The 19382-nt window shown below is 36.2% G+C and overlaps 1 long non-coding RNA gene across 1 annotated transcript; it reads right to left on the bottom strand.

The window, feature by feature from the left end:
* LOC149373599 (uncharacterized) lies at positions 1-877 on the bottom strand. The gene is made up of 3 exons (XR_016293361.1): positions 763-877; positions 283-613; positions 1-204 (listed from the first exon to the last, which is right to left on the bottom strand). It is a non-coding gene; the product is annotated as an uncharacterized LOC149373599 (long non-coding RNA).
* Between the last annotated feature and the right edge of the window lie 18505 nt (positions 878-19382).

Genomic DNA, 19382 nt, shown 5'->3' with positions numbered 1-19382 from the left:
TGAATTTTAGAAATGATATTGATGGACTTGAACAACTATCGTGTACTGATGTAAAGTGTGCCTGGCAAAAACCCCAAAAGAAAACTCTGGAGCAGTACAAAGCATGGAGGGTGAAGGATCATGAGTGTTACTCGTCATCGCACAGGGGTTGCGATACTTCAGATTTATCTGCAGACCAGCGTCAACGAATCATGGAGATATTGGCTAATATTCATAAAATAATAATTCAATTAGGAAATTATTATTCATTGAAATGACAAAAAAAAATTAATTGAATTTTACCTGCAGCAGTATAGCAAAACAGCCAGCACGTATTTGCATTTTTGACTTAATCCAGCCTTGCAGGAACACAAAAAAGATTTTATACTGCCATCTAACAATATTTCTCCTCTGATTTCATGTGGTTTTCCATTTATATCAGTCGTTTGAAGGCAATAAGCTGTAATGCGAATGACATTTCCCATCTCTGACATTTTCCCGCACTTTAAAATATGATTAGCGTTCAGCAACTTTTCTCCTTCAACATAATTCCGACTGGAAATGGTGCACTTTCCAAATTGACAAATTGCAGACATAGGCAGATGCATTGATAATTGATGGACTTTGCACGTTACTGGAAATACAAACAAATATTGGGAGAGGTTATGAGGGACTTTTACATAGATATTACTCTTGTCACTATAATTATTAAACTTTCAAAATTTTATGTTAAGGGATTTTCATCACTTTACAAATCACAATAAAAATCACATTGATTCTTACCTTTGTTGTCGAGAAAATAAATAAAACCTTACTCCGCCCCTATGCTGCTAACGTATTTTCCCTACAACGAGTCGGTAGTGACGTCATTACTGATGACGTCACACACGGTAGGTTCGACGCCAATATATATCTGAGCTCACAGCCAAAGCAAGCGACGACACGAGTTTTTCTCTTTTGATTGCAACCGAGTATATGCTATATATATTTAACTGACTCTTACTCTCTCGCTCTTGCTTGAATGATATCTGATATCTATCAATCTTACATTCGATTAAATCGTGAAACTAAATGCTCATATAATTATATGCACAGAATTTGATATCAAAACATTTTTTTTTTCCGTACGTTAATACTTAATTTGAAATCTAGTATTATTTTAAAAAAATGATCAGCTTAATTTTTTTAAGGATAACAGTTCAGCTATAACCACCGGTTAATTATTTATCCTCATCATAATTGTTATGACCTGTAGGACAAGCCCCGGAGGTTATCGATGAACATATGTGACTTTAAGATCTTCTACCCTCGAAGTTTCGATAGCTAAGGTAGTAAGGGCTTATGCCACTACTGTTCTCGTTTTGCTATCTGAGGATCGATTCCAACTGTCGGCAAATTTTTTTTTTAACGTGATTCATCATTCTAGTTTATTTTCTTTTTATTTATGTTTAATTATGTTTTATAAATAATATTAACAAACCCTTTTTTCCCTATACATCGAAATACATTTTTTTAATACTAATTATATTAAATAATTTCATAAGCTGATACTTATCGTTAGCATGGCCATTTCGGAATTTCATATAAATTCTTATAAATTATCGAAAATTATGTTCAAGGTTAAACTTTAACTTTTTTGAAATTCATAATGTAAGTGACAAGTGGTTGTAACTACCAGGTAAAAATTTTAAGTAACGTAACAGTTAACTTGATATGTAAGATCTGTTTTTCATTACTGTTCAGATTTTTGTTGCATAATTTTCAAAGGTATTAAGTTTTGATATTTACATACGCTAATTAAAAGTTTGGTCTAGAACCAACATTATGTAATTGACATTGAAATTACATATTTAATCAACACAATAAGTATAGCTGCTATACCTAAAATTTTTTTACAACAAAAGACGGTAAATAAATGTTTAGAGAGTTTTATGTAAGTTTTCTTGTGCCTCCGAAGATTATGATTGTTGTATAGATAGAGATAAAAATATCGATCAGAACAGCTTAATCATTTCTTGGAAAAAAAAAAATTAAAATTAATGAAAATTATGTATAAGGATTTTTTCTCTCTTACTTTCTTTGGAGTTTTAAATGTAAGAATTATACTCATATCCTAAGAAATTATTTTATTATTATGAAATTCCGAAATGGCCATGCTAACTATAAGTATCAGCTTATGAAATTATTTAATATAACTAGTATTAAAAAAATGTATTTCGATGTATAGGGAAAAAAGGGTTTGTTAATATTATTTATAAAACATAAATAAAACATAAATAAAAAGAAAATAAACTAGAATGATTAATCACGTTAAAAAAAAAATTTGCCGACAGTTGGAATCGATCCTCAGATAGCAAAACGAGAACAGTAGTGGCATAAGCCCTTACTACCTTAGCTATCGAAACTTCGAGGGTAGAAGATCTTAAAGTCACATATGTTCATCGATAACCTCCGGGGCTTGTCCTACAGGTCATAACAATTACGATGAGGAAAAATAATTAACCAGTGGTTATAGCTGAACTGTTATCCTTAAAAAAATTAAGCTGATCATTTTTTTAAAATAATACTAGATTTCAAATTAAGTATTAACGTACGGAAAAAAAAAATGTTTTGATATCAAATTCTGTGCATATAATTATATGAGCATTTAGTTTCACGATTTAATCGAATGTAAGATTGATAGATATCAGATATCATTCAAGCAAGAGCGAGAGAGTAAGAGTCAGTTAAATATATATAGCATATACTCGGTTGCAATCAAAAGAGAAAAACTCGTGTCGTCGCTTGCTTTGGCTGTGAGCTCAGATATATATAGCTATAGTCAACATTTCCACTCCTCTCCTCGTAGGCAAACATTCGGTATACCCCTTCTACGTGTCGCCAAAATGTGCGCCTATATGCTCATTTCCACGCGAATCCACTTTTTTTCTTGTAGGCGCACGCTCTTCGATACGAGTCTCGCACTCTCGAAAAATGTGCGCCTTGGTTCGATGGCTGGCCGCGGCGGGTCGCCCCGATCAGTGGAAAAAAGTTGTCTCACGCCGTAGCATTGGCGTTAGCAATCTCTCTACTCATCTCTGGCAGTGTTGTGGGCAGGATAATTTGTCAAGCGGGCAAATGCCCTCGGTGACTAACTTCAGCTCGTACATACTCCGTTTTCATGAATAACTTCCGTTATCATGGTGGGGCAGGTTTGCAGCAGCAGCACTGGTGCCAACTAATATATGTATATATATATATATATACACACATTTCATCATCTGGTGCTTTTTATACTCGATGGATTAGTTGGCACCAGTGCTGCTGCTGCAAACCTCCCCCACCATGATAACGGAAGTTATTCATGAAAACGGAGTATGTACGAGCTGAAGTTAGTCACCGAGGGCATTTGCCCGCTGGACAAATTATCCTGCCCACAACATTCATGACCAGCGATAGAATATGGAACAGTGTTAGGGGCAGGATACTTTGTCTAGCCCTCAGTGACTAACTTCAGCTCGCCCAATACCAGTTTTCATAAAAACTGTCGTCAGCTACGTTGAAGCAGTGCTCTCAAATGTGACTGGCAAACTTGCGGGAAATTCAAATTGGCTATATGGAGCAAGACGCAAAACCCCAGATAACTCGACAATATTTGATACACCATAACTTGATAGATTAAACCTAAGCTATTTAACCCAATAACCCAACGCGCCTAAAAGCAGTATCACAAGCTTTATTAATTAATAAAATACATTAAACAATAACGCAAGCGCCAATCCCCGCACAACCCAAAGCGCTTACTGGCCACTTTAATAATTAAAATGAAAAATAAAATAACAAAAGCACTAATCACCAATCAACACGAAGCAGATACTGGCCGCTTCGTTTATTAATTGAATAAATAAAGAAACACAAGCGCCAATCCCTACACAACCTGGGGCGCTTACTGGCCGCTTTGTTTTTTAATATAATAAATAAAATAACACAAGCGCCAATCACCACACAACCCGGGGCGCTAACTGACCGCTTTGTTTTTTAATATAATAAATAAAATAACACAAGCGCCAATCCCCACACAACCCGGGGCGCTTACTGGCCGCTTTGTTTTTTAATATAATAAATAAAATAACACAAGCGCCAATCACCACACAACCCGGGGCGCTTACTGGCCACTTTGATAATTAAAATGATAAATAAAATAACACAAGCGCCAATCACCACACAACCCCGGGCGCTTACTGGCTGCTTAGTTTATTAATATAATAAATAAAATAACACAAGCGCCAATCCCCACACAACCCGGGGCGCTTGCTGGCCACTTTGATAATTAAAGTGATACATAAAATAACACAAGCGCCAATCACCACACAACCCGGGGCGCTTACTGGCCGCTTCAATTATTAATTGAATAAATAAAAAAACACAAGCGCCAATCCCCACACAACCCAGGGCGCTTACTGGCCGCTTTGTTTTTTAATATAATAAATAAAATAACACAAGCGCCAATCCCCACACAACCCAGGGCGCTGACTGGCCACTTTGTTTTTTAATATTATAAATAAAATAACATAAGCGCCAATCACCACACAACCCGTGGCGCTTACTGGCCACTTTGATAATTAGAGTGATAAATAAAATAACACAAGCGCCAATCACCACACAACCCGGAGCACTTACTGGCCGCTTTGTTTTTTAATATAATAAATAAAATAACACAAGCCCCAATCACCACACAACTCAGGGCGCTTACTGGCCGCTTTGTTTTTGATATAATAAATAAAATAACACAAGCGCCAATCCCTACGCAACCCGAGGTGCTTACTGGTTGCATTATTTGTTTGAAGAAAGCATTAAATGATAAAAAAAGTCAATCGCAAATAGAAAGTGCTATTTATAGTTTGGTGATGGGCATTCGTGTTATTACTTTATAAATTTTATTAATTTTTAAAATCATCATCTAGCGCTCCGAAATGTGTGGTGATTGGCACTTGCGTTAACTATTTTTTTAATTAATAAACAAAGTGGCCAGTAAGCGCCCCGGGTTGTGTGGTGATTGGAACTTGTGTAATTTTTTTTATTATATGAATAAACTAAGCGGCCAGTAAGCGCCCCGGGTTGTGTGGGGATTGGCGCTTGTGTTATTTTATTTATTATATTAAAAAACAAAGCGGCCAGTAAGCGCCCCGGGTTGTGTGGGGATTGGCGCTTGATTTATTTTATTTATCACTTTAATTATCAAAGCGGCCAGTAAGCGCCCCGGGTTGTGTGGGGATTGGCACTTGTGTTATTTTTTTTATTATATGAATAAACTAAGCGGCCAGTAAGCGCCCCGGGTTGTGTGGGGATTGGCGCTTGTGTTATTTTATTTATTATATTAAAAAACAAAGCGGCCAGTAAGCGCCCCAGGTTGTGTAGAGATTGGCGCTTGTGTTATTTTATTTATTCAATTAATAAACGAAGCGGCCAGTAAGCGCCCCGGGTTGTGTGGTGATTGGCGCTTGTGTTATTTTATTTATCATTTTAATTATCAAAGCGGCCAGTAAGCGCCCCGGGTTGTGTGGTGATTGGCGCTTGTGTTATTTTATTTATTATATTAAAAAACAAAGCGGCCAGTAAGTGCTTCGGGTTAATTGGTGATTAGTGCTTTTGTTATTTTATTTTTCATTTTAATTATTAAAGTGGCCAGTAAGCGCTTTGGGTTGTGCGGGGATTGGCGCTTGCGTTATTGTTTAATGTATTTTATTAATTAATCAAGCTTGTGATACTGCTTTTAGGCGCGTTGGGTTATTGGGTTAAGTAGCTTAGGATTAATTTATCAAGTTATGGTGTATCAAATATTGTCGAGTTATCTGGGGTTTTAGGTCTTGCTCAATATAGCCAATTCGAATTTCCCGCAAGTTTGCCAGTCACATTTGAGAGCACTGCTTCAACGTAGCTGACGACAGTTTTTATGAAAACTGGTATTGGGCGAGCTGAAGTTAGTCACTGAGGGCTGGACAAATTATCCTGCCCCCAACACTGAATATGGTTCAAATGGTTCTGGCCAGACTTGGGAATTCTCTAGGACCCAACCTATCTGACGTGGGAAATCACTAGATCAAAAAAAAATAGTACCGAAGGCAACGCGCGAGATTCAAATGAGGTCCAATAACACGAGCATTCATCACCTGATGACCCAGTGTGCTTACTGGCCACTCTGTTGAATAAATAATTTTTAATAACACAAGCGCCTATCACCCAATGACACGGGGCGCTTACTGGCAACTTGGATGGATGAATAATTATTAATAACACAAGCGCCTATCACCCAATGACCCGGGGCGCTTACTGGCCACTCTGTTGAATAAATAAATTAAATAACACAAGCGCCTATCACCCAATAACCCAGGGCGCTTACTGGCCACTCTTTGGAAAAAATAATTATTAGTAAATAACACAAGCGCCTATCACCTGATGACTCCGGGCGCTTACTGGCCACTCCTTTAAATAAATACTTATTAATAATACAAGGGCCTATCACCTTATAACCCGGGGCGCTTACTGGCCACTCTGTTCAATAAATAATTTTTAATAACACAAGCGCCTATCATCTCATCACCCAGGGCGCTTACTGGCCACTCTGTTAAATGAATAATTATTAAAATAACACAAGCGCCTATCACCTCCTGACCCGGAGCGCTTACTGGCCACTCTGTTAAATAAATAATTATTAAAAATTACACAAGTTCCTATCACCTCCTGACCTGGGGTGCTTACTGTCCTTTCTGTTAAATAAATAATTATTAAAATAACACCAGCGCTTATCACCCAATAACCCGGGGCGCTTACTGGCCACTCTTTTGAATAAATAATTATTAATAACACAAGGGCCTATTACCTTATAACCCGGGGTGCTTACTGGCCACTCTTCTAAATAAATAATTATTAATAACACAAGCGCCTATCACCTTATAACTCGGGGCGCTTACTGGCCACTCTTTTTAGTAAATAATTATCAGTAAATAACACAAGCGCCTATCACCTGATGACCCAGGGCGCTTACTGGCCACTCTTTTAAGTAACTAATTATCAATAAATAAAACAAGCGCCTATCACCCAATAACCTGGGCCGCTTACAGGCCACTCTTTTAAACAAATCATTATTAATAAATAACACATGCGCCTATCATCTGATGATCCGGGGTGCTGACTGGCCACTCTGTTAAATAAATAATTATTAATTACACAATCGCCTATCACCAATACCCCGGGGCGCTTACTGGGGCCGTACCATATAACTTTTTTTTGCCTCACAGGCCTATGTTATAACATAGTTCCATGTACAGAAAAAGAGTTATATGGTACGGATCCTGGCCACTCAGTTAAATAAATAATTATTATAATAAGAAAAGAGCCTGTCACCTGATGACCCGGGGCGCTTACTGGCCACTCTGTTGAATAAATAATTATTAAAATAACACAAGCACCTATCACCTAATGACCCGGGGTACTTACTGGCTACTATTGAATACTAAATTATCAAGTGATTACAAGAGCACCAATTAAAAAAATCTTTGTCTTACTAGATAAGCAATCAAAATTGTGATATGTTTAATATGTTATTGATCAACTCTTTATCATTTAATAGTGTTGCAAATGAGTGTCCTGGATCATCAGGAAAAAGGTGCTTGACATATTTATGAATAATTGTTGTGTTATTTACTTATAATTATTTATTTAAAAGAGTGGCTAGTAAGCGCCCCGGGTTATTAGGTGATAGGCGCTTGTGTTATTAATAATTATTTAATTAAAAGAGTGGCCAGTAAGCGCCCCGAGTTATTAGGTGATAGGCGCTTGTGTTATTAATAATTATTTATTTACTAGAGTGGCGAGTAAGCGCCCTGGGTGATTGGATGATAGGCGCTTGTGTTATTAAGAATAATTTATTTAACAGAGTCGCCAGTAAGCGCCCCAGGTTATTGGGTGATAGGCGCTTGTGTTATTGGATCTTATTTAAATCTCGCGCGTCACCTTCGTTACTATTTTTTTTTTGATCTAGTGATTTTCCACGTCAGCGAGGTTGGGTCCTAGAGAATTCCCAAATCTGTCCGGAACTATATCCCATTGCTGACAAGGGGTGTAATCCGCAATCGCCGCCAGCAGTTACATATGTACGACGTGACAACGATGCGTGGTTGGGGGCGCTACTGTTGATTTACTGGTGATGTGATCCGCAATCTCACCAGCAGTAAAGCAGACAACGTCGGTCTACTTGCTCTTTTTCGTGTTATTTTCCGACATTCTATCGTCTGCTTTGCTTTGTTTACAATCAGAAAATGTCACGAAAAAGAGCTATAGTAGACCGACGTCGTCTGCTTTACTGCTGGTGAGATTGCAGATCACAGTAGCAGTAAATCAACAGTAGCGCCCCCAACCACGCAACGTTGTCACGTCGTACATATGTAACTGCTGGCGGTGATTGCGGATTACACCCTATGACTCCCAGTCCCAAGTCCCAATGCTCCAATTCCTTAACTACGCATGCGCATTATCGTCATTTTTGGTTATTTTATAGGGATTATTAGACCAACCGAGAAACTTCTGAATTAGAAAGTTGTTGGAGAAGAAGGCGTTTTTAATGTTTTATGTAATTTGACCTGCTGATTACGATAAACATAAATAAAAATTTTTTCGAGTGGTGGATCAATGTTAAAATCGCATTTGAAATTTTATTTCGCTCATATCTCAGTAACGGTAAGAACTATAGTAAAAATATAAATCACAGCGTATAGAGCGAAAAATTTTCTATCGATTTGGTCTATTTGAATTATTTAGACAAGCACAAAATTTCGAGAAAAAAAATTGCAAAGAAGAGTTTGTACTTAACTTGTAAGAAAAGTGAGACAAAGAGAGCGACCGAGTCCCCTGCACCCAGCAGTGTCCCCCACTATTCCACCGACAGTAGCAGCGAAGGAGAGAGAGAACCAGAGATAATGTGAGTGTTAGTAAGTGTGGCTGCTGCACACGTGCACACACGGCAACACGGCTTATCCGACGGTGAAGCACCGACTCACTCAATCCACTGAAATATCGTTTGAAGCTTCTTGTATGCCTATACAGATTTCTAAGACGACCGGCTCACACGTTTTTAAAGTAGCCACAAAAAATTTATAATGGAAACTGTTTTTTCCTTTATATATGGATTTTTTTCACGATTTTGATAATTTCCTGTCGATTAAGCATAAGCTTAGTATGAAATTTTTTTAATGAAAATCCGTTTTTTTCATCATTTACTATTTTTATTGACTACATATTATTTTGAAAATTGTACATAAGATATAGTTTAAATGGACAAAAATATCTATTTATGAAATAAACTCATGAAAAGTAACTGAAAATCATAATAATTTTAAACAGGTAAAACTGGAATATTTATATAGAATTTTAAAAGATGCACAGCTTGATGTATTTTGGAATTTTGAATACTCTATGCTCAACATTATATAAAAATGCAACGATACAATAAATTATAACGCGTACAAGAACTATTATTTTGTTTTTCAAAAATCAAAACTTGAGATTTTAGCATGATCCAGCTTACTTTGTATTTATTTATTGAACCATTATGAATAAACAGTATTTTTTCCCTTGCATTGCCCTGTAAATAATCTCTGCTCGTCGTTGGCTGGCTGCACGGGTGCGATTTTGAAACCAGCAAGACTCGATGCTTTTAAATATCCTGTAGAGAAAAAAAAGATTTTTACTCGTCCGTATTATTTTGTAGAATTGTAAATTTTCGGTTAAGAAAATGGAAAAACGTTTCAACGAATGCTAAAATATTAATTATTTATACACAAGCGTACTGGCTAATAAACTACAATTCTTAATTATTCCTAAAGACAAAGAGTAGAAACTAGATCATAAAAGAAAAGTCACCATGTGCATAATGGTGTAATGCAGTATAGTACTGTAGTCTACGTTCTTCATGTAATTTTACAGTCGTTTTTCCTTCCCAATTTTTCAAATCATTTTTACCTCTAGCTTTACTCTCTTCAATAAAAGTATTTATCTGTCTTTGTTTAATCTCTACTATATTTTGTAAATAAAACAGTTTCTGATGGCATATGGTACATATTTCTATTTCCTCTGGAATATCATCCATAATCTACAACGTATATTATAAAAATATGACTCACGGCTGTCAAAAACGACATATGGTTCATTGTACGAAAAACAGCTTGTTCCAATTAGTGGAATGGACAGAGACTATAACGCAATATTAATTTTTTTAATACTTTTATTAATTTATAATTTTACAGCTATAATTATTATATTTCTTACAAGTGGATAAATTTATGCAAAAACTTCTGAGTATGAGTCGTGCCTAATAATTAAAGTTGTTTTTTCGGTATCGTTTATAACAAAAAAAAAAAAAATTTTTTTTATAACCATGGAGAAAAATTATTCAATGGTCGTGTAATGTAATGGGTGTTGTTATAGGCTCCGAAAAAAATAGGGAAAATCGAAAAAAATTTCTGCACAAATGTTAAATTTGTAAAACTTGAGTCCCGCTCGTTAAAAATTATCCAAGTCTTGGATACAATTTTTTCTAGGTTTTCTAAATTTCATAAAAATGTTTCTTACGTTAATGAATTTTAGATTTCAAGCCATAAAGAAATGACAAATCCATATTTTCATCCTAGGTGTCATGGAAACTCAAAATTTTCGAGTAAGATACAAGCCCGTACTGTTAGTTATCCATTTTTCTGTATTTAGAAAGTCAAACAGTAGCTTTTCATAATCTAATATTTGTTGTAATTACTTTTTATAATGTTAACAATTTTTTCAAATCAAATCACAAGTAATGGCGGTACAATTTAGTAGACCAAGGAAAATTAAGTTTTTCGAAAAATGAGCCATACATGTTGAATCATAATCAGTCAAGTATATATGCTTAAAAATACTTTCTTATTATGCTTGAACGAAATATTTTTCAGGCTGGTCACAAGAAGGTATCGTATTTTATCTTTCGATATCACCCAAATCAGATATTTCAACGCGGTAGAATCTTAGACAGCAATCGTAGGCACAATGTATTTGCGGCATGTCTAAATTGTGTAAACGAAGAATTAAACGTTGACTTAAATGATCAAAAAATTGGTTACGTAACCGATAATGCATGTTTAAAACAAACATTTTATGAACACTATCTTTCATAATTGGATTTAAAGTTATTTACACATGTGAATTGACTTACGACAGTAACAGCTTTTTAGCCTTTAAGATCAATCGACCTCCTTGCATCAACCCGTCGAAAAAGTTAGCGTGTGAAATTCTCTCCAACAAAGCCGAAAAAAATGCGCTTAGTGCAAATCGTTTAGTGCAATACAATACACATAAATCCTGGCCAGGTCATTTTTTGCAACAGTTTTATCAGCGCATTTTTTTCGGCTTTGTTGGAGAGAATTTCACACGCTAATTTTTTCGACGGGTTGATGCAAGGAGGTCGATTGATCTTAAAGGCTAAAAAGCTGTTACTGTCGTAAGTCAATTCACATGTGTAAATAACTTTAAATCCAATTATGAAAGATAGTGTTCATAAAATGTTTGTTTTAAACATGCATTATCGGTTACGTAACCAATTTTTTGATCATTTAAGTCAACGTTTAATTCTTCGTTTACACAATTTAGACATGCCGCAAATACATTGTGCCTACGATTGCTGTCTAAGATTCTACCGCGTTGAAATATCTGATTTGGGTGATATCGAAAGATAAAATACGATACCTTCTTGTGACCAGCCTGAAAAATATTTCGTTCAAGCATAATAAGAAAGTATTTTTAAGCATATATACTTGACTGATTATGATTCAACATGTATGGCTCATTTTTCGAAAAACTTAATTTTCCTTGGTCTACTAAATTGTACCGCCATTACTTGTGATTTGATTTGAAAAAATTGTTAACATTATAAAAAGTAATTACAACAAATATTAGATTATGAAAAGCTACTGTTTGACTTTCTAAATACAGAAAAATGGATAACTAACAGTACGGGCTTGTATCTTACTCGAAAATTTTGAGTTTCCATGACACCTAGGATGAAAATATGGATTTGTCATTTCTTTATGGCTTGAAATCTAAAATTCATTAACGTAAGAAACATTTTTATGAAATTTAGAAAACCTAGAAAAAATTGTATCCAAGACTTGGATAATTTTTAACGAGCGGGACTCAAGTTTTACAAATTTAACATTTGTGCAGAAATTTTTTTCGATTTTCCCTATTTTTTTCGGAGCCTATAACAACACCCATTACATTACACGACCATTGAATAATTTTTCTCCATGGTTATAAAAAAAATTTTTTTTTTTTTTGTTATAAACGATACCGAAAAAACAACTTTAATTATTAGGCACGACTCATACTCAGAAGTTTTTGCATAAATTTATCCACTTGTAAGAAATATAATAATTATAGCTGTAAAATTATAAATTAATAAAAGTATTAAAAAAATTAATATTGCGTTATAGTCTCTGTCCATTCCACTAATTGGAACAAGCTGTTTTTCGTACAATGAACCATATGTCGTTTTTGACAGCCGTGAGTCATATTTTTATAATATACGTTGTAGATTATGGATGATATTCCAGAGGAAATAGAAATATGTACCATATGCCATCAGAAACTGTTTTATTTACAAAATATAGTAGAGATTAAACAAAGACAGATAAATACTTTTATTGAAGAGAGTAAAGCTAGAGGTAAAAATGATTTGAAAAATTGGGAAGGAAAAACGACTGTAAAATTACATGAAGAACGTAGACTACAGTACTATACTGCATTACACCATTATGCACATGGTGACTTTTCTTTTATGATCTAGTTTCTACTCTTTGTCTTTAGGAATAATTAAGAATTGTAGTTTATTAGCCAGTACGCTTGTGTATAAATAATTAATATTTTAGCATTCGTTGAAACGTTTTTCCATTTTCTTAACCGAAAATTTACAATTCTACAAAATAATACGGACGAGTAAAAATCTTTTTTTTCTCTACAGGATATTTAAAAGCATCGAGTCTTGCTGGTTTCAAAATCGCACCCGTGCAGCCAGCCAACGACGAGCAGAGATTATTTACAGGGCAATGCAAGGGAAAAAATACTGTTTATTCATAATGGTTCAATAAATAAATACAAAGTAAGCTGGATCATGCTAAAATCTCAAGTTTTGATTTTTGAAAAACAAAATAATAGTTCTTGTACGCGTTATAATTTATTGTATCGTTGCATTTTTATATAATGTTGAGCATAGAGTATTCAAAATTCCGAAATACATCAAGCTGTGCATCTTTTAAAATTCTATATAAATATTCCAGTTTTACCTGTTTAAAATTATTATGATTTTCAGTTACTTTTCATGAGTTTATTTCATAAAGAGATACTTTTGTCCATTTAAACTATATCTTATGTACAATTTTCAAAATTATATGTAGTCAATAAGAATAGTAAATAATGAAAAAAACGGATTTTCATTAAAAGAATTTCATACTAAGCTTATGCTTAATCGACAGGAAATTATCAAAATCGTGAAAAAAATCCATATATAAAGAAAAAAACAGTTTCCATTATAAATTTTTTGTGGCTACTTTAAAAACGTGTGAGCCGGTCGTCTAAAAAATCTGTATAGGCATACAAGAAGCTTCAAACGATATTTCAGTGGATTGAGTGAGTCGGTGCTTCACCGTTGGATAAGCCGTGTTGCCGTGTGTGCACGTGTGCAGCAGCCACACTTACAAACACTCACATTATCTCTGGTTCTCTCCAGTGCTCTCGACTGCGGCAGAAAACCGAAGACGTGACCGTCATAGTACCGCCACCCGAACTGACGCTCTGCGGCGAGAGTTAACGCGCGCTAAGCGGCAAATTCGAATGTGCTAAAACCAACTAACTAAATCCCAAGCTAATTAACCTAATAACTCAGTACCCAAAACCTCTTAAACCAAATAACCCTATACTTCAAATAAATAAAACCTAACAATATTTTGAATATACGCTCAACTTATAGCTATATAAATAAATCATACTCATCAAATTGCAAAACCTTTAAAATAAAGATCCAAACGACTTGCAACACATAAATATAATGAGAAAAAACTACCAAATAACCCAGGGAGCTTAATATCCAATTAATTTATTGATAAAAATATAACATATAACTACGGCGTATATCCCTATATGACCCAAGGCACTTCATGGTAAGTTTATTACCTAATCAAATATAAATTAAAAGCCCAAGCGCCTATCACCAGATGACCCGGGGCGCTTACTGACCACTTTTTTTATTAACAAACTGAGCGCCTATCACCAGATGACTCAGGGCACTGACTGGCAAGTTTATTAACTAATTAAATATGAATTAAAAGCCCAAGCGCCTATCACCAGATTACTCAGGGCACTGACTGGCAAGTTTATCAACTAATTAAATATGAATTAAAAGCCCAAGCGTCTATCACTACATGACTCAGGGCGCTTACTGGCCACTTTTTTTTAAATTAAACTGAGCTGCTATTACCAGATGACTTTTATTTATATTTAATTAGTTAATAAACTGGCCAGTAAGGGCCCTAAATCATGTAGTGATAGACGCTTGGGCTGTGAATTTATATTTGATTTGTTAATAAACATGCCAGTCAGTGCCCTGTGTCATCTGGTAATAGCAGCTCAGTTTAATTTAAAAAAAAGTGGCCAGTAAGCGCCCTGAGTCATGTAGTGATAGACGCTTGGGCTGTGAATTTCTATTTGATTTGTTAATAAACTGGCTAGTAAGTGCCCTGAGTCATCTGGTGATAGGCGCTTGGGCTTTTAATTCATATTTAATTAGTTAATAAACTGGCCAGTCAGTGCCCTGAGTCATCTGGTAATAGCTGCTCAGTTTAATTTAAAAAAAGTGGCCAGTAAGCGCCCTGGGTCATGTAGTGATGGACGCTTGGGATTTTTATTTATATTTAATTAGTTAATAAACTGGCCAGTAAGCGCCCTGAGTCATGTAGTGATAGACGCTTGGGCTGTGAATTTATATTTGATTTGTTAATAAACTTGCCAGTCAGTGCCCTGAGTCATCTGGTAATAGCAGCTCAGTTTAATTTAAAAAAAGTGGCCAGTAAGCGCCCCGGGTCATCTGGTGATAGGCGCTTGGGCTTTTAATTCATATTTAATTAGTTAATAAACTTGCCAGTCAGTGCCCTGAGTCATCTGGTGATAGGCGCTCAGTTTGTTAATAAAAAAAGTGGTCAGTAAGCGCCCCGGGTCATCTGGTGATAGGCGCTTGGGCTTTTAATTTATATTTGATTAGGTAATAAACTTACCATGAAGTGCCTTGGGTCATATAGGGATATACGCCGTAGTTATATGTTATATTTTTATCAATAAATTAATTGGATATTAAGCTCCCTGGGTTATTTGGTAGTTTTTTCTCATTATATTTATGTGTTGCAAGTCGTTTGGATCTTTATTTTAAAGGTTTTGCAATTTGATGAGTATGATTTATTTATATAGCTATAAGTTGAGCGTATATTCAAAATATTGTTAGGTTTTATTTATTTGAAGTATAGGGTTATTTGGTTTAAGAGGTTTTGGGTACTGAGTTATTAGGTTAATTAGCTTGGGATTTAGTTAGTTGGTTTTAGCACATTCGAATTTGCCGCTTAGCGCGCGTTAACTCTCGCCGCAGAGCGTCAGTTCGGGTGGCGGTACTATGACGGTCACGTCTTCGGTTTTCTGCCGCAGTCGAGAGCACTGGTTCTCTCTCTCCTTCGCTGCTACTGTCGGTGGAATAGTGGGGGACACTGCTGGGTGCAGGGGACTCGGTCGCTCTGTCTGTCTCACTTACTCTAACGAGTTAAGTACAAAATCTTCTTTGCAATTTTTTTTCTCGAAATTTTGTGCTTGTCTAAATAATTCAAATAGACCAAATCGATAGAAAATTTTTCGCTCTATACGCTGTGATTTATATTTTTACTATAGTACTTACCGTTACTGAGATATGAGCGAAATAAAATTTCAAATGCGATTTTAACATTGATCCACCACTCGAAAAAATTTTTATTTATGTTTATCGTAATCAGCAGGTCAAATTACATAAAATATCAAAAACGCCTTCTTCTCCAACAACTTTCTAATTCAAAAGTTTCTCGGTTGGTCTATATGGTGTTGCAGCTAATAAGTAAGCGACATAGAGATATTAGAATAGAGTGCGCAAGATATACTGCTGCCAGTAAGTTAGCCCGTCAGACGGTGCGAGAGAGACAGATGCGAGAATCTCTCTCCGTCTCTCTCTAGCCGATCGCTGTGACTAGCTCAACTCCCTCTCGAAGCGCTGAATGGCTGGAAAACAGAGAGAGACGGAGGGAAATTCTCGCATCTGTCTCTCTCGCACCGTCTGACGCAGTTTTCAGGCATTAGCGCACTCTATTCTAATATCTCTATGGTGTTATGGTAAGCGATCTTTTCATTGTATGTCTGTATCAACTTTAAGGGTGCAGTCCCATGGTACGAAATAGAAACAGCTAATCAGAGCTATTGTAGACATTCGAGCTATTGCGGAAATTTGCGGACGATCGAGGTGTTGTGGGTTGCGAAAGTTCTTATATTTTAGCATGCAACTGTCAGTAAGCTTTGAGGTTATGTAAGGTATTACTTCACTAAGAGAACGAGACCAAACCAAAAGTTTGAACAGATCTAAAATAGAATGAGTGGAGCTTCTAACAACAATGCAGCATTATGTAAAAGCGTCAGATGTATTCTTTTTGATTAAATTTTGATAACCTATTTTTCGTGTAGTTCACATAAGTTTTCATTTTAGTATTATAAATGCAAGCATTGTAATTGGACGCTTCTCAAAGAAAATGTCAGACATTTCACACTGAGCTCCAAAACATACCAACAAAAGCAAACAATCACCGTTGATCAGCTGATTATGTTATTCTATTTCAGAGAGACAAAGTTTGCTATGGTCACATGCAGTGCTCCCAAAAGTGGCACCCAAAGTAGCGCGAAATTCAAATTGGCTATATGGAGCAAAACGCAAAAATCCACATAACTCAACAGAATTATCTAACATAATAAATAAATAAACCCCAAGCTATTAAACCCAAAAACCCAATGCTAATTAACCCAGTAACACGGAACGCCAACTGGCCACTTTTAAATTTAATGCTTTATATAATAACAAAAGCGCCAATACCACACAACCTGGGGCGCTTACTGGCCGCTTTGTTTATTAATTGAATAAATAAAATAACACAAGCGCCAATCACCACACAACCCGGGGCACTTACTGGCCACTTTGTTAATCAATATAATAAATAAAATAACACAAGCGCCAATCACCACACAACCCAGAGCGCTTACTGGCCGCTTTGTTTATTAATAACATAAATAAAATAACAAAAGCGCCAATTACCACACAACCTGGGGCGCTTACTGGCCACTTTGTTTATTAATTACATAAATAAAATAACAAAAGCGGCAATCACCACACAACCCGGGGCGCTTACTGGCCACTTTGTTAATTAAAATACTAAAAAAAATAACAGAAGCGCTAATCACCACACAACCCGGGGCGCTTACTGGCCGATTTGTTCATTAATTAAATAAATAAAATAACACAACAATTAATAATTTTGAATTCATTATATTATTCAACAAAGTGGCTAGTAAGCGCCCCGGGTTGTGTGGTGATTGCAGCTTTTGTTATTTTTTTTATGTAATTAATAAACAAAGCGGCCAGTAAGCGCCCCGGGTTGTGCGGTGATTGGCGCTTGTGTTATTTTATTTATTCAATTTTTAAACAAAGCGGCCAGTAAGCGCCCCGGGTTGTGTGGTGATAGGCGCTTGTGTTATTTTATTTATTCAATCAATAAACAAAGCGGCCAGTAAGCGCCCCGGGTTGTGTGGTGATTGGCGCTTGTGTTATTTTATTTATTCAATTAATAAACAAAGCGGCCAGTAAGCGCCCCGGGTTGTGTGGTGATTGGCGCTTTTGTTATTTTATTTATTATATTAATAAACAAATCGGCCAGTAAGCGCCCCGGGTTGTGTGGTGATTGGCGCTTGTGTTATTTTATTTATTCAATTAATAAACAAAGCGGCCAGTAAGCGCCCCGGGTTGTGTGGTGATTGGCGCTTGTGTTATTTTATTTACTTAATTAATAAACAAATTGGCCAATAAGCGCCCCAAGTTGTGTGGTGATTGGCGCTTGCGTTATTTTTTTTATGATATTAATTAACAAAGTGGCCAGTAAGCGCCCCGGGTTGTGTGGTGATTGGCGCTTTTGTTATTATATAAAGCATTAAATTTAAAAGTGGCCAGTAGGCGTTCCGTGTTACTGGGTTAATTAGCATTGGGTTTTTGGGTTTAATAGCTTGGGGTTTATTTATTTATTATGTTAGATAATTCTGTTGAGTTATGTGGGTTTTTGCGTTTTGCTCCATATAGCCAATTTGAATTTTGCGCTACTTTGGGTGCCACTTTCGGGAGCACTGGTCACATGTGCAGGAACGACTGATGCATAACTCATTCACGCCCGTGAGTGCGAGTGAAAAAAAGATACTTCGAACCTCTTAATCGCACTTACGGGCCTTCATAGGTTACGCATCGGTCTTTCCTGCACACGGGACCATAGCGAACTGTGCCTCTCCGAAATAGAAATGTCTGCAATAGCTCTGATTGGCTGTTTCTATTGCGGACAGTCTATTGCGGAGCTCTTTTTCGTACCATGGAACTGTACCCTTACACCTTCGTCAATGTGCGAGAGAAAGATGTAGCGTCTCACATCTCTCGCGCTTCAGGCTCTACTCGCCAGGTGGCCAAGCCCCTAATAATCAACTCCCGTCAAGCGGCGAAATTCTCGCACGATTACTATATAAGCGCGATCGAGTTAATCTGAGCCCACACCTTTTCTGTGTCTAAGGCAGGGAGCACGTCATCAGCCTTACTGATGAGTCCTGGCGTGCTCTCGGGACGAAACACCTTTTTTCTCTCTCAAGTAGTTGACACCCATTCCTACAAAGATACTTACTTTCAATGTTATGTCTCTTTCTACTTGTGCTTTAGCTTTAGCGACGTACATAAGATCGAGCAGTCTATCTGTCTATTTTTCCTACATGTCTATATGGTATCATGCGTATGTGAATAGCTCTTTTAAACCATAGACATTCAAGAAAAATAGACTGCTTGTTCTTATGTATAGCGCTCAAGTACAAGTAGAAGGAGACACAACATCGAACGCGAATATCTGTCTCTTTCATACATGGTTAAAGGTAAGAATGTGCGAGAGAGATAGATTTCACGTTCGATGTTGTGTCTTCTTCTAATTTTTAGCGCCGTACATAAGAACGAGCAGTCTATTTTTCTTATATATCTATGCTTCAATGCTTAGCAC

Source organism: Copidosoma floridanum, unplaced genomic scaffold, assembly GCF_036245765.1.
Source record: "Copidosoma floridanum isolate Cflo_tuat_1 unplaced genomic scaffold, Cflo_Japanese_pri ptg000030l, whole genome shotgun sequence".
NCBI lineage: Eukaryota > Metazoa > Arthropoda > Insecta > Hymenoptera > Encyrtidae > Copidosoma > Copidosoma floridanum.
The sequence above is the reverse complement of the archived record's forward strand: the minus strand, read 5'-3'. Positions and strand labels throughout refer to the sequence as shown.